The sequence below is a fragment of the Patella vulgata genome, chromosome 5 (genome assembly GCF_932274485.2).
Source record: "Patella vulgata chromosome 5, xgPatVulg1.2, whole genome shotgun sequence".
Taxonomy (NCBI): domain Eukaryota; kingdom Metazoa; phylum Mollusca; class Gastropoda; family Patellidae; genus Patella; species Patella vulgata.
This window is the reverse complement of record NC_065883.2, coordinates 16,743,010-16,757,631: the sequence shown is the minus strand read 5'-3', so window position 1 is coordinate 16,757,631 and position 14,622 is coordinate 16,743,010.

The following is a 14,622-nucleotide window of genomic DNA, read 5'->3' as shown; positions in this document are numbered from 1 at the left end:
CCGACCTCCAGACTATCTTAGTAAAGTTGTAGACATAAATATACAATACACTACTCAATACAGCTAAGTAAACCTGATCAGACGAAAAAAAAATGTGTAAATAAATTTAAAAAGAAATACGACTATAAATCAGAGATTTAAAATAAAGGAGTTAAACCCTAATTCTTTAGATCTTAAAATAATCGATAAAGAGTTTCATTTTTTTAACTAAATGCCAAATAACCAGTTTTAGTTCTGAAAAGTTAGATATTGTATCTTCTTTGATTGGCATTTAGTTATTAACACAAGGTACAATTTTATGGATACACAATTACTGAGTTTAATACTAAGCGACGTTTCGACGAGGATACTCTCGTCTTTATCAAGCAGACGATACAGGTGTTAGATATTGTGTTAGATATTGTAATCTGGATCAGCTACTCCAACTGAATTCGGAAGCAACTTCATGAACTTTCTTAACTAACCGTGCGAGGATTCTTCTGAATTCTACAAGCGGGGACAAAACGACTACTCTCGTACAAATTAGTAAGATTGGAGAACAGCAAACGACTTGAGTAAATATTGACATTATGAGAGAAAGAAACACGGTCGTAATATCGGCACTGGTGGCACACAGTGAAATATTAGCCAAATGGTCTTAAAACTAATAATAATTGATATTTCCTACTTTATGACATGGGCGAATGGTTATAGAAAATCTTAAATACGTGTCGAATTAGTTTCAAAGACAACTCAAATAGCGCCAACTCCCCCGTATAAATTGCACAAGCCAGGCTTTTCATTTTATTATAACAATTTAGTCTTTAAAACCGCACTTAATTTTCAATGATTTTCGTGTAAAGGACAATGACATTGAAAATGTTCCAGGACCGAATTAAGAAGTTTAAAGGCCCTGAGAACTGAAAGGTTACTAAAAGTTATTTTCTTTCATATTGTGTTCTGAACTTAATAGCATTTATTATTAATAATATTTATGTTTTATATGAATGTGTGCATGTGTTCGTCATTTATTGTTTCGGAGCCCTTTTTATGGGCTCAGATGTGCCCCACCATTTACAAAATGGTCTATCCGGACAAGAAAAAAAAATGGAATGTCCTGCCTTCATATTCAAAAGACATTATGGTAATTAAGCGGCTTGGCGAGTAACATCTTATAAAATTTCACATTCCTGGATGGATACCCTGCTTTCAGGCGAATCGGATAATGGATTAGCTTTCAATTTTAGGCGATTTAGAGATCGAATAATTTATGAGGCGTCCATAATACTGGCGTCAAAAAATACAACGGGAGTAGCTCCGTAGTGCTTACGACCTACTCGTTTAGTGGGCGTTTCGGTATTCATGGTTGATGGTTCCCATTAAGATCAAATGCCCAACCCCAACCCCTACCCTAGAGAGTCGGGTCAACAATGATCGTCGACTATTCAAGGGTTGGGTGTCCAGGGTCAGAAATTATAGTAAAGTAACATCTTAACATCGTACGTGGGAACCAAAAATCAGTCAAACCCGTCAATACAACATCACCATTGTTATCAAGGATTTCAAAACAAACTCGCACTTCTGATTAACTCGGAAAACAAACATACAAATTCCTCGTGCAACAAAAACTTGTTATTTGTTACCATAGAAGCTCGTGTAGGTATTCTTTATCCAAATATGGCCGTGTCGTCTGCAAGTCAAGTCAGAGTTTAACGTCAGGTTCAAAACTTGCTTCGTACCATCAAACAATCTAAGTTATATTTGACCAGACACAAATACCATACACGTAACCCTTTTATTCGATCAAACGTTACACAAGAAATGAAAAAATTGACATTATTTCTGGCTTTGTTAGATTTAAGACATACCTTTTAATTCCAAGATCAGAGATTCAATAGCGATTGTTAAAAGTTTGAGAAGTCCGCGTGCGCGCTCTGCCTGGAACAAAACTTTCCGCTGTATTGTCTCCCTGCTTTTCAGATATTTTGAATGTTTAAGCCTGTTTTTTTATGTTTAACTAAAAAGACTAATATTTCTTTAAAATATCAAAAGGGACCCGTTGCTTTAGCTCAGAGTTAGTTTAGTTAGTCTGCGCGCTTAATACGAACATAACAAGAAATGGGTTTTGTGTAAAAAATAAAAAAAATGAAACACTTTTCGGAAAATTGAATCTTCGGACTATAATATGAACCTTTGAATTTGGCGCATTCTGGACTCATCAAAACATTAAACCTTCGGTTTTCGAAGAAAGACGTGCTTAGGAAGGCTGCGCTTATTAGACTTGAAGAGATTCTCGAAATTGGTTTTCGAAAAATATTACACAAATTAAATAAACTTATTTTATAATCACTGAATTGGGGAATACGGTATATATAAATACTCGAATTTTTAACATTGTTCACGTCTTTTTCAAAATATAGAAAAACGGGGAATAGCAGTGTATATATGCCACGAGGTCTTTGTAGGGCTTTCATATCCAGTTCTTTCCCCAAATGAAGTTTTTACGATATAATTGGGTGTGACTATACGAGAAAACCCCCTAATAAAACACTATATTATGCAGTTCGACGCGTCTATAAACAGATGTGGTAGTTAGGGTGAAATCAGAAATGACTCTAAATGCCCTTGAATGGATCACAAGGAACTCCAAAGATCTTCAACCTTCACACTCGCAGGTCTGATTTTCAGTTCTCTAAAATATCACATTTGTTAGAGACATAAACCAACTCTACAAAAAAAAAGAATGGTCTAAACCACTTTTGAGCTCCATGTACCTAATATGACTCTCGAATATCAAGTTCGGAAGGGGCCTGGAGCTTTTTGAGGGTATTTCCTAACAGCACCAACAGCTGTCTTCAAATTAAATTTCAACCAGTGTGGGAGATTAGATAAAGAACTGGCAGTTCTCACTACAATAGTTAAAAACTAGATAATGTAAAGGGAATTTGCTGAAAATTTCAGTCAAATTGATCCACCCTGAATCGAGAATTTAGCGATTGAATTTTAGGCCTAGCCTCAATCATCATTACTAAAGAAGGTATGATAAAAAACATAGTCTCGATTATCCACTTTTTAAAATTTAATCATCAATGAGCGTTGAGCAGCAGATCAATTCCAATCCGGTAAATATCACAGGCTAGCGATGACATCGAGAGTTGGTTATGGTCTGGATAAGTTAATAGGCAGATTTAGCTCTTTCATAATATATGTTTAAGGCTTAATCGAAAAGGAAAAACAACGGCGGAATAGCTTGAGGAACTGTCTATGTCAACACCGTGATAGATCCTGTGATCCCCAGGTTCGTGGGCCCCTACAACTCTCTGTTCCCTGATCGAAAACACGGACATCTTACAGGGACCGAAAATGTGAAAAAGACACATAACTATGGAAATAAAATGGGGTGTAACGTTTTATCTTTTGTACCAAATAGACGGGCAATGTGCTCTGAAGGAAATTTTGACCGAAAATTGGCGCTATACTTGGCGACACGGCCTACACTTATTTCGATTTCCAACTGTCAGGGGATCCTTCACGTTTTTTTGTTCCATCCTATAGACACTTTTCCTTGCCAAGGTAACTACAAAGCCTATAAACTTTCTGATATAGTTTTGTTAATAGATTTTATGACCTAGTTAGTCTAGTAATGTAAGAGGCTTTAATTAAAGATTTTCTAAAATAAATTAGTTGTTAGCTCTGTGTTTAGTGTGGAGATAATTATACTTCATATACTATAATTAGTTACAGGCACCGAGCCAGAGATACACAAGTATGGGTTTTGTAGCTAATTTCTACCACAAAACAACAATCTTTCACTGGATTCGGTGATTTAATTCTGATCGGGCTACTTTTCGGTGGTAGTGAAGGGGCACGATGGCTAAGTGAGTAAGACACTAACACGCTAGCCTGGTGGTCGCGGGTTCGCTCCCGTTAGACTCAATATCTTAGTTAAAATATTCAAAAATGCATCTATAAAAATGTCTTCAACTTCCTAAGGGAGAATTTTGTTTTAACTAACCTCCAGAGCGGCTTTTTGCATGGGGTTTCTAGTGTTTACCAACTTACCGATATCGCACACTACTTTTGTCAAGCCATTGACCAAGGATTCTACACGAGAGCATGCAGTGTTCTGTGACGTAAGTAAAGCTTTTGACAGGGTCTGGCATGCTGGACTCGGGTCACACGCTAGAAACTGCGGAGATACGGGGAGACATCCTTCAATGGGTTCACAAATATTTAGAGGGAAGAAAACAGTCTTGTTACTGGGGGTGCCTTCACCTCCCCAAAAACCATCCCCCCGGGCGTGCCACAGCACTATGGTCTCGGTCTTCTCCATTTTCTCGTTTATATAAATGATATTGTCAGTGATATCACATCAAATGTTCGACGTTTTGCTGACGACACTTCCCTCTTATCTGCAAATTGATGACCCTACCCAATGCGCAAATATTCTAAATAATGACCTTGATAAAATTAACTCATGGGCTAAATCATGGCTGGTATCCTTCAACTACCCACTAAAGACCGAAACACTAGCACTGACAAGCAAACAAAATCCTATTTTACCTGCCCTTACTCTATATATTGTTCCTATCAAGGCGGTCCCACATCACAAACATTTAGGCTTGACTTTTCAACAATATTGCAAATGAAACAAACATATTAACGACATTATCGAGAAAACCAGCAAATCTGTAAATTGTTTTAGATCCCTTAAATACAGACTTAAACCGTAAATCGTTACAAACCATTTATACCTCTTTCATCCCACCTCATTTTGATTATTGTGACGTCTTCTGGGACAACTGCACAGACCAACTCTAACAAATTAGAGCACCTACAACTGGATGCACTTAGGTCCATGTGTGGTGCTGTAAGGGGTACCAGCCATAGACTTACATAAAGAAACCGGTTTTATTACACTAAAAGAGAGACGCAGAAGACATAAACTCAAATTCATTTATAAAATTATATACGGCCTTTCTCAATCTTATCATCATAATTTAATCTTGACAGAAAGCGCACATTATAATATCCGAAACACAAGCCTACCTGAATATAAATATAAAACAAATATTTTCTATAATTCGTTCATACCACCGTCAATTAGTGAATGGAACAAATTAAGTGCCGACATAAAAAATCAATTTTTTTTTATTGGATCCCGCGCAAACCAAATCATTTATTCTAAACTTGCAGCAATCTAAACGAACATAAATTTCTACGTCACATTTCTGGCAATCCATGCTGTGAATGTGGTCATCACTTTGAGGATACTGAACCTTTTTTTATTGAATTGCTACGTATATTCAGATGCCCGAAATAAATAATTTACCTACTATCCATCGAAACACTACTGTCTTATTGCACGGAATTGACGACATGGAAAACTCACTCAATATTTTTAAAACTGACCACTCGTTTTTCGAAATCACCAGTCGGTTCAAGGGACAACTATATAACGCACTCTTATAATTATATTTTCAATTATATTTCACTTGTTGCTTGCTTATTTCTAAAATGTAAATCCATTCCAGAGACAGCTATAACACAATCATAATTTCATATATTTATTTCTAAAATGTTAATACTTGTATCTATATCTGACAGGGAGAGGGGTTTAATATAGGCTATGTCTGTTCCCCAATCCCTATTCAGATACAAATCTGAATAAAAATATTGCTTATAAAAAAGGTTCAATGGGGTTTTCCAGCATGGTTTCCCCTTGTCAGTGCAGGATGGGGGGCCCTGACAAGGACAGCTTTCTAGTCGTTCGGATGGGACCAAAAACCGAGGTGCCGTGTACGTAAACGATCCCTTGACAATTTGAATTTGATATAAGAATATGCCATAGCGCCGCTGTCCGGGCAACATTTCCCACATAGCACACTGCAGTATGGCATTTGATTTCATTTACTTTTCAGGGCCGTGATCACCGCTGATTTTGCATAGCGCCGAAAATGTTTTAAACTGCGTGGAACATGCTGGAGTCGATCTGAACCACAGTATGTTTGACACCGGTTGAGCATTATGCTTATGGTCTTATTGGTCTTATTGTCTTCACAAAGGTCTTATTGGTGTCATTAGTTGAATTCATAAATCCTAGTAGGTTTGATTGTAGGTTTTCGTATTGTGGGTTAGAATTTTTGGACTTTTAAGAACTTTTATTTTTCGCTGATTTGACACCATTAGAATATGTTTCTAGAATTCATTTTCAAATTTCAATTACGCGTTTCTACCTTGAAGGTACCGTCTGTGATAAGACTTCCTGGAATGTAAAATATGTGTAATATATAGTCTGCATGCACGTGTTACGATAGGAGCTACAACTTTCCCACGCTGATAAAATGATTTTATCGCGCACGCTGTATATATATAACACAGGTAAAAAAACACAGGTATTACATATATAACCTTTGATCTCTTGCGGCATCTCGCTAGTATATCTTTCATCTATATTTAACTGGCACCATGTTTAAATTAAACCTACGTAACCTAATGTCTGTGTTTGGCAGACGTAACCCAAAGTCGCATTTCCCGCCCGCAAAGCAAACGGGTCTGTTAATTCGGCTCGTCTTCGTTAACCCAGTCGGCGCAGAGAAGTAGGACGTTAAACCCCATTTCATTTCCTGCTACCCAGGAACCATGGTCTGTACCGTTGCAATCGGACGAGATATTCCTGAGGACCCACTGTGACTTAACACAACCCTAGCAGTGCTGTTAATTTTCTCCGAGCATCAGGAACCCAACCTGTTCTCTGAATGTGCCAGTGAGCACCTGGAACATTCGGCTCAGCCAATTCCCTGGTCGAGGTTGTTTTGAACATAGTGTACACGTATCCAAACCTCTTATGCAGGGCCGGCGGAAGCAATTTGATTATGGGGGCTACCAGCCAATGACTCTAGGCGAGGGTCCAGAGGCCGCCTAGACCCTGGAAGCTCCTGAGGATCTAGATCGTCAGAGACGCTTTCTGGCTAATAAAAATTACTCAGCAATGAAGTGAAATTCTATTTCTTTTCTCAACCCCTTAACCATGTAAACATAGTCGACCGTGGTTTCCTGCGATGCTGAACATGAGGTCACAATTTTTATATTATTTTGATAAAAACTGACAATGTATGTTTATAACCAAAAGATAGCGACATTGTTAGCTAGCGGACCCTCCAGACCTCACATATCACTGTTACACCATAATTACGGCTGAGTACAAATTTCGTGAAAATCGGACCGAAACTGCCCGACAAAATAGCCGCTACCCTTAAAAGCATGTAATACCCAGGTAGTGGGTCATCCAATTTAGATATATCCCAAAGGTCTGGGTTCCTTTCGATATTGGCATATTGAACCGTAACTTTCTGGATTGTGACCCCTGATTGTACGAAATATATCGTATTTAGCTTGTGGACTCTCTAGAGGCCACCATTTTTTTTTTATCTTATTTTCAAAACCGTTCAAATATATCACAGTTACATCATAATTATGGTTGAGTCCGAATTTCCTGAAAATCGGACCGAAACTTTCAGTCAAATGGTCACTCCCCATTACGTAAATAGTATAAAAGCATGTTTTGCCAAGGTTGTGGACTATCAGAAATTTTATCCGATTAGATGAACTTAAAACGAGTATCTCTAGCTCTTGGATGGGTTCACTTTTGGTGCGCATTGGCCCCCTGCCTTTTACGCAAAATGTGAAATATGAATGAAGTTTGTGGACCCTCATCGGGAGACAGTTTCCGATTCATGAGATGAAATTAAAACTATATATGTGTTAAAGATCAAAAGTTCTTGGATGAGCTCGACTTTGGTACGCATCAGACCTTACATTCTAGAGCTATAGCCCCATGCTTTTTACGCAAAATTTGAAATTGCTGTCCCATTCTGATGAAAATATTTTAAGGATTAAAAGATCTTGAATGAGGGGATGATACCTCTTCCCCATACATTTCTTGGAAAATGTGGGCGTATTTTGCATGGCAACCGCTTGTTTTAACTGGTAATAACTGATAGCTGTGAATTATTTGATAGATAAGGGACACAGGGAAAGAGTGTGAGAAAAACTATATCCTGTCTGAAAGTCTACGTTCTAGAAGTCTTACTTCTATGTTAAAATCAGACCTCGTATCTAACGGGATAATTACTAGCGTGCAATAACCTGAAGAAAAAAGCACTTGCGGACAAATTATTGGGGGACCCCGCTCCTCCTTAGCCCCCCACCCCCAACTCAGCCGGGCCTGCCCCGATGAATCATTTAACATTCATTCGGACTATCATCCGAGGGCATTATTGGGCGCCAGGAATAGCTTATCACGCAGGCGTTTTCCATGTTCCCTGGAGGAGTCAGTGAACAACGGAAATATTCAGTTCAGCCAGTTCTCTGGAAAAGTCATTTAGCATTCATTGGGGTTGTCCCCGGACGGAATTATGGAGCACCAGCAATAGCGTATCCCACATACGCTTGGCACTATTGATGCTATGGGTACGCTACCGTTAAGACCAAACAGTCGTTGAGCACCAACAATACCCGACAAAATCTTATCGCACATCGGGCGCAACCGACATGTCACTTGCATACATGTGTCGTTGAGGGACACGAGCATCAAGCACACCCAACACACCCTTGAAAGTTTAGTAAGTATAGCGAATTATGAAATGTCCGCAAAATATTTCGTCAACCAGTTGTGACAATTTTTTTAATTGGGGCGTTGTTTTTGTCAGGCAAAACAGATCAAAGGGCAGTCAAGAATATCATATCCAAATGTTTTCAAATAATCTATAGGCCTACTATTCAAGATAGGGCTGTTTGGTAAGAAGCACTTCTTAACTCTCGATCACCAAGTACATTTTACCACATGATGTTAGTCTGGCGATTATTTATAATAATTTGAATATTCTTAATTTAATTGCGTTTACGCCAGAGCAAGTCATTTTGTTTGTTCAAATCTCCATCATTTTTACATTAATGTAGAAGATTTATAATTTAAATAATGAAATTTGTTATTGGCCATTTGTCATGGTGCCCTTTTAAAAAACGCGCTTTTAAGACAAGGTAAGATTTATATGACGCGCGTTTTGTATCTTGTATTGTTTCTCACGAGGATAAAGTTCTATATACCTTGAGGTCACATCCTGCATCTGTCGTATTCCTAAAAAAATGTTACAGCATTTGGTGAGAAGAGATGGCAACAAAACACAATTAGATTCTAGAAATCTTATTATAGTTATGTTGTACAGAAACGTCAGACAGAAGATATAAATTGTATGCTGCCATTTTAAACTTGAAAATGTTAACAAGATTCCCTTCCTCTGGGTCAAGTCAGCTCTATTATAACCTCATCAGCTATTTTCTTGGCTGAATCTCAAAATTAACATAACGAGTTCAGGAAGGGATAGTTTCAGACATCAGATTAAAACTACTGTATCTAAGTGATATTGTGATAGCTTACCTATATTTTGAAAAGGGTATCCAATATTCAGTTGGGTAAGGGCGGGGCACTTCTGGTTTATTGCATTAAACAAAGGTTATTCTTCTGTTGGGACTGTAGATGGATACGAGACACATCAAACAATTTTAATTTTCTACGAATACACTACCCGACAGTATAGTAAGGAATATATTGAGTTTTTAAAGGGTGGATTGCGAAGAGCCTGTGAGCGTGGTTGGGGGCCCTCTGGGCCCTGGGACAAGCCAGGCGAGGGGCTGGGGTCCGGGGAGGTTCTCTTTCTCTCTGGTCTCGACAATTTGTGAAAGATACATGCTTCTAGCGTAATTTTGGCGTATATCTGGGGTAACTGGAAGTCACTTTGCTAAAACACAAAAACTGAGATTTTAACACAACATACCAAATACATTTACTATACAGGCCCAGACTAGGCTCCGATTACCTACCTGGGCCCGGATACCCTGTAGCTGGCGAGAGCCCAAAACCGTAACGAGGACGGCCCGGGCATGTGGCTTATAGTTTTTAATTCAACAGTCTTTTTTTAATAAAAAAATGGACTGACACAATCCGATTCTAATCCTACCCACACCACTAAGTACCCACATTCAGAAAAGTCACCTGTTTTCTCCACTTTACGATCCAGTAACAGTGTATTTTTTCCTATTAATTTATACTTATATTTTAAAAAAAAAACATTACTCGGCATACCTCCGGGCCCCTCTAGACTCCAGGCCCCTGGACAAGTGTCCCATCTGTCCCCCTCCACTCACGGGCCCTGGTAGCGTGTGGGAGCCCTAAAGAAGTTAATGTCCTCACGTAGTGCGGGCCCTTTATTGTCTTGAATTCACGTGGTCCCTGTGGGGTTTCGTGGAGGTGGGGTGCAATCTAAGTGTCCGGGTGGATTTTTAAAAAAGTGTCGAGTACGTGAACAATCCGCGTTTAATCACACCGCTATCCTGGCAAAATTCTCCACAACTCCATTCTCTGTTACACTAGCCTGTGAATTGTAGGAAGATGGTGGGGGCGCTGCGACAGTTGGGGCAATTTGAGCAAACATATAATACAGAATCGAGCGGTGAAAGCAAAAAGATCAACAATTTAACGAAGATATTCAAACAAATTCTTGATGAACAACCCTTTTCAATTTTCTTTGGGAGTACCCAACGCTCTATTATTTTTATCCGGGATAATTGTCAAGTGGGACCGGATCAAAATAACTACGATACAATAAATATTATATGACTGAGTCGAGACTTCAACGAATCCTCCATATATATAAATTAATAATTCTTGACTTGTAATTGTTTACATAAAATAAAGATAGAATGTCGGACAGCCACTTCGTAAAATTGGTCGTAAACAAAAAGAATATAGCAACGTTGAGCTATACGAAATTTAAACTAAGAGCGGGTGTCTAAAATTACTATGATTACTCTTTTTTTTACTAGCATAGCTGATATCATTATTCATTGCCAACATATTTGTAGGGGTAGGGGTGCTGTATATTACATTCTCCAATCATTACCATTGTTTACCCGGGGAGGAGATATTAATTATTGGATTATTATGCGGCATGTCACACACGATGGTGAAAACTGTAGAAATCCTAGCATTAATTTGTTAGCTATGTTCATTCTATTCAAGCAGTCACACTCTTTATAAAAATAAATATCTCCAATAATCGAATCACTTTTAGACCGACATTCGAATTACGTGCCTGCAACATCTAACATGAAGCGTGTATCTCATAATATAATATTTATCCTTCATTATTTGCCACGCCCCTATTGTTCCATTGACCACATGCGTTGATGCTGTGACCTAGGTCACATGAAAATCATCACGAGATTGCTAGAGGTATTTATCGTGTTATTATGAAATGATATAAATTACAAGATGATTACTGTATGTCTGGACAGCTGGACATCATAAACTATTCACATTAATAAACTGATCTTTGGTATGAGTCTGATCACAGACTGGACAACATTCCTAATTCATCAGTACATTTTAATAGAGATCTGATTGGCTGGTATGTACCGAGTCGGTCGTAATCAGTTAAAATAAGAATGACAAATTTATGTAACTGCTGGGTGTGGACTTCTACTGGTTTGCCTTTTTCGGTCACTTCGCGCGCCGGCCTTTTCAATCTTAAGCAGGGGCGGATTGGGCCATCGTGCGATCGGGCAATCGCCCGAAAGGCCGGTCGGACAAAAAACTGAAAAAATAATTTTGTCCAATTCGTCTAAAAAACCTTTTTCTGCTAAACATTATATGGGGGGGGGGGAGTATTGGACCGGCCATGGAGCGATGATGATCATGTTGTATGTGGTCGGTGGCTTTAACGGACCGCCACGCCATCACTGGAGTCTGGAATGGGCTGGTATAATAGACTTTCTGGGCGTGGTGTGCTGTGTGTGGGCCGGAATTCGGAATCCTGCATAATATGACGATATGATGATTTCACAGGTTGATGGCTGTAAATTACTTGCAGGTCGGGATTTTGGCCTTAATTAATCGATTTATGAGATATACTATTTGACAGAGATTATAATCAGATATGCCACCAAATCGCATATTTGGGGTTCAATTTTCAAAATTTTCCCGGCGGAAAGCCCCCGGACCCCCCGTCCGGGCTCCGCGGTTTCCGGCCCCAATCCGCCCCTGATCTTAAGCTATGGGGGCAGTAAAGTGATTGGTAGCTTGAAAGTATTTTAACGCGGGCCATTAGAAATCCGGAACCCGTACGTTTCTTACTATCTTAATCCAGGACTGTCGCTAGAAGAGTGTAGGCCTATACGTAGCTCGGCATGGCGTATATCATGTTCCTGAAGCAACGACCGCGAGTTTTACATGTTCCTGAAGCAACGACCGCGAGTTTTACAACATCTTGATAAGATGTACGTAGTTAAGGCGAGATCAAGCCTTCTATTGAAGATGGGCGTATATGCGGTTATTTGAATGTGCGCATTTTTATATAGATATTTCCTAACCAGGGAGTTTGAATTCCAGTAATGTAGACAGCTGTTGTCAAGTGATATTTGAGAAGAAAAGTAAGACGCCAAACCCCATTTCAATTCATTTCAACTAATAGGCCTATTAAAAAAAAAAAAAAAAAAAAAAAAAAAAAAAAAAAAAAACCTGCACAGGATAGAAATTCAAAATTACATATTCGAGTAATTAGACACAAAAGAAAAACCACCAATCTGTCTGAAAGCGGTAATGCAAAAGCCTTCTTTTAACACTGTACGTACAGGATGACTGACCATTAACTTCATGTGCAGTAAAGGTTTACGTGTGACGTCACGCAATACGGCGTTGATAACACGTGGTCTGATTACATCGGAGGTAGTAACACAAACTGGTCATGGGAGAATTGGTGCCATTTACTATTTTATGCCTTCGCGTGCTACTTTATGTACCCATTAAAATTTGTACTAAATAGGAAATATTTTTTTTTAAACCAGATATACTTCCAACACCTTTAATTTTGTTCTTAATAATTGAAAAAATTGTTTTAGAATTTAGTTTTAAAAGAGAAAAAAGTTAATATTAAGAGCCAATGGAATATTTACTTCTGGTCAGTTTGAAATAACACGTATACTTTGGTATTAATTGATTCTTTGAATACGTATTTAAAATTGTAACGGTTTAAAACACAAATAATAATCAAAACAACACCATTCTACAGAATGTCTTTAAGAAACACGTGGCTTGAAATCCATGGCAAAATATTTCTAATGCTTGTGTAGTCTTGTCATGGAATTTAAACAGTGGTTTAACAAAAGATCTGTCGGTATTAGGCTACAAGAGCTAAATTTGACACTTCTGCAAATCCCTCGGGCTAAGTTTCCTTTATTGAATTAATATAAAGAAGATTAGAGTCAAAACCCAACATTTGAAAACATCTGTTTCGTGATCAATGCCATCACTCAGCTTTAGTCACCGTGCTGTTAGAATAACGCCTGGTATAATCTTGTCTACAAATGTCGCTCCATCTGATCCCTTCATCTGACGGGCGTTGCAATCTTTATCATGTTCACCAGTGTAAACAGTATGTGTATCGAGCACATGGCGCATTAATAATTGAAGACTGAATGTGTGAAATGGTTGTGCATATTTCATGCAATTATGATAAAACTAGAGACAAGAGAAGTTGAAGGAAAGACGAGTCGAGATAAATCGCACATTGAATTTCACAAATTAATTTAATGCCCGTGCTTAACATGTTCCATGCTGGAATTCCTTTTTCAGAATTATGAAATGAAATGAAATGAAATGGGGTTTAACGTCCTCCTAAACTGGGCTAATGAAGACGGGCATACGCCATACAGTGTGCTATGAGGGAAATTTTGCCCAGGCAGCGGCACTACGGCCTACTCTTATATCGAATTCCAACTGCCAAGGGATCTTTTACGTCGTGCACGCCAATGTGTACACTGTACCTCGGTTTTTCGTCCCATCCGAACGACTAGACAGCTGTCCTTGTCAAGCAATCCGGCCTGCATCACTGACAAGGGGAAACCACGCTGGAAAATCTGGATGAACTTTCTCGGCCAATGCAGGGATCGAACACCCGACCTCCAGGCTAGCGAGCCAGCGTTTCAGAGTTATGTAAATTGTCTCACTTCAGCGAGTGGTGGAACGAAACGCGGCACAGTCACGGCCAACTGATCTCTTTCTTTTGATCTAAATTCCCGAAGTTATAAAAGAAACTTTCGGGTACGAAATCATTTAGAAAAGTTGATTAAATATTGAGAACCACCACATACATTCACGGAAGACCGTCAACACTGCACACTGAGAACTTTAGAATCTATAGATCTCTGTCCTGAGCTGAATCTAAGGCCAGTTCAATTTTTGTCAAGGTCGTTGAGATGTAAATAAGGTTAGGGCATGTGGTTGTTGGCGAGATTGTAGGTTAGGGTTAGGGTAAGCATTAGGGCTAGGGTTAGGGTTAGAGTTGGGATTAGCGCTAGCCCTATTTACATCTCGTGACCTATGACGAAAAATTGAGCTAGCCTTATCATAATTAGCACTAACCCTATGTCTTGAATGGCCGCCATTTTATTATGCGATTCTATCCGTGTCATACTCAGAGATTAAAAAAACATTTTCAATTTCATTAGATATGAAAATGGAAGTGGTATAAACACTTTTCAAAATTCTGGAAGTGTACTTAGTGTTTTCGACTAAATTTGTCGAAA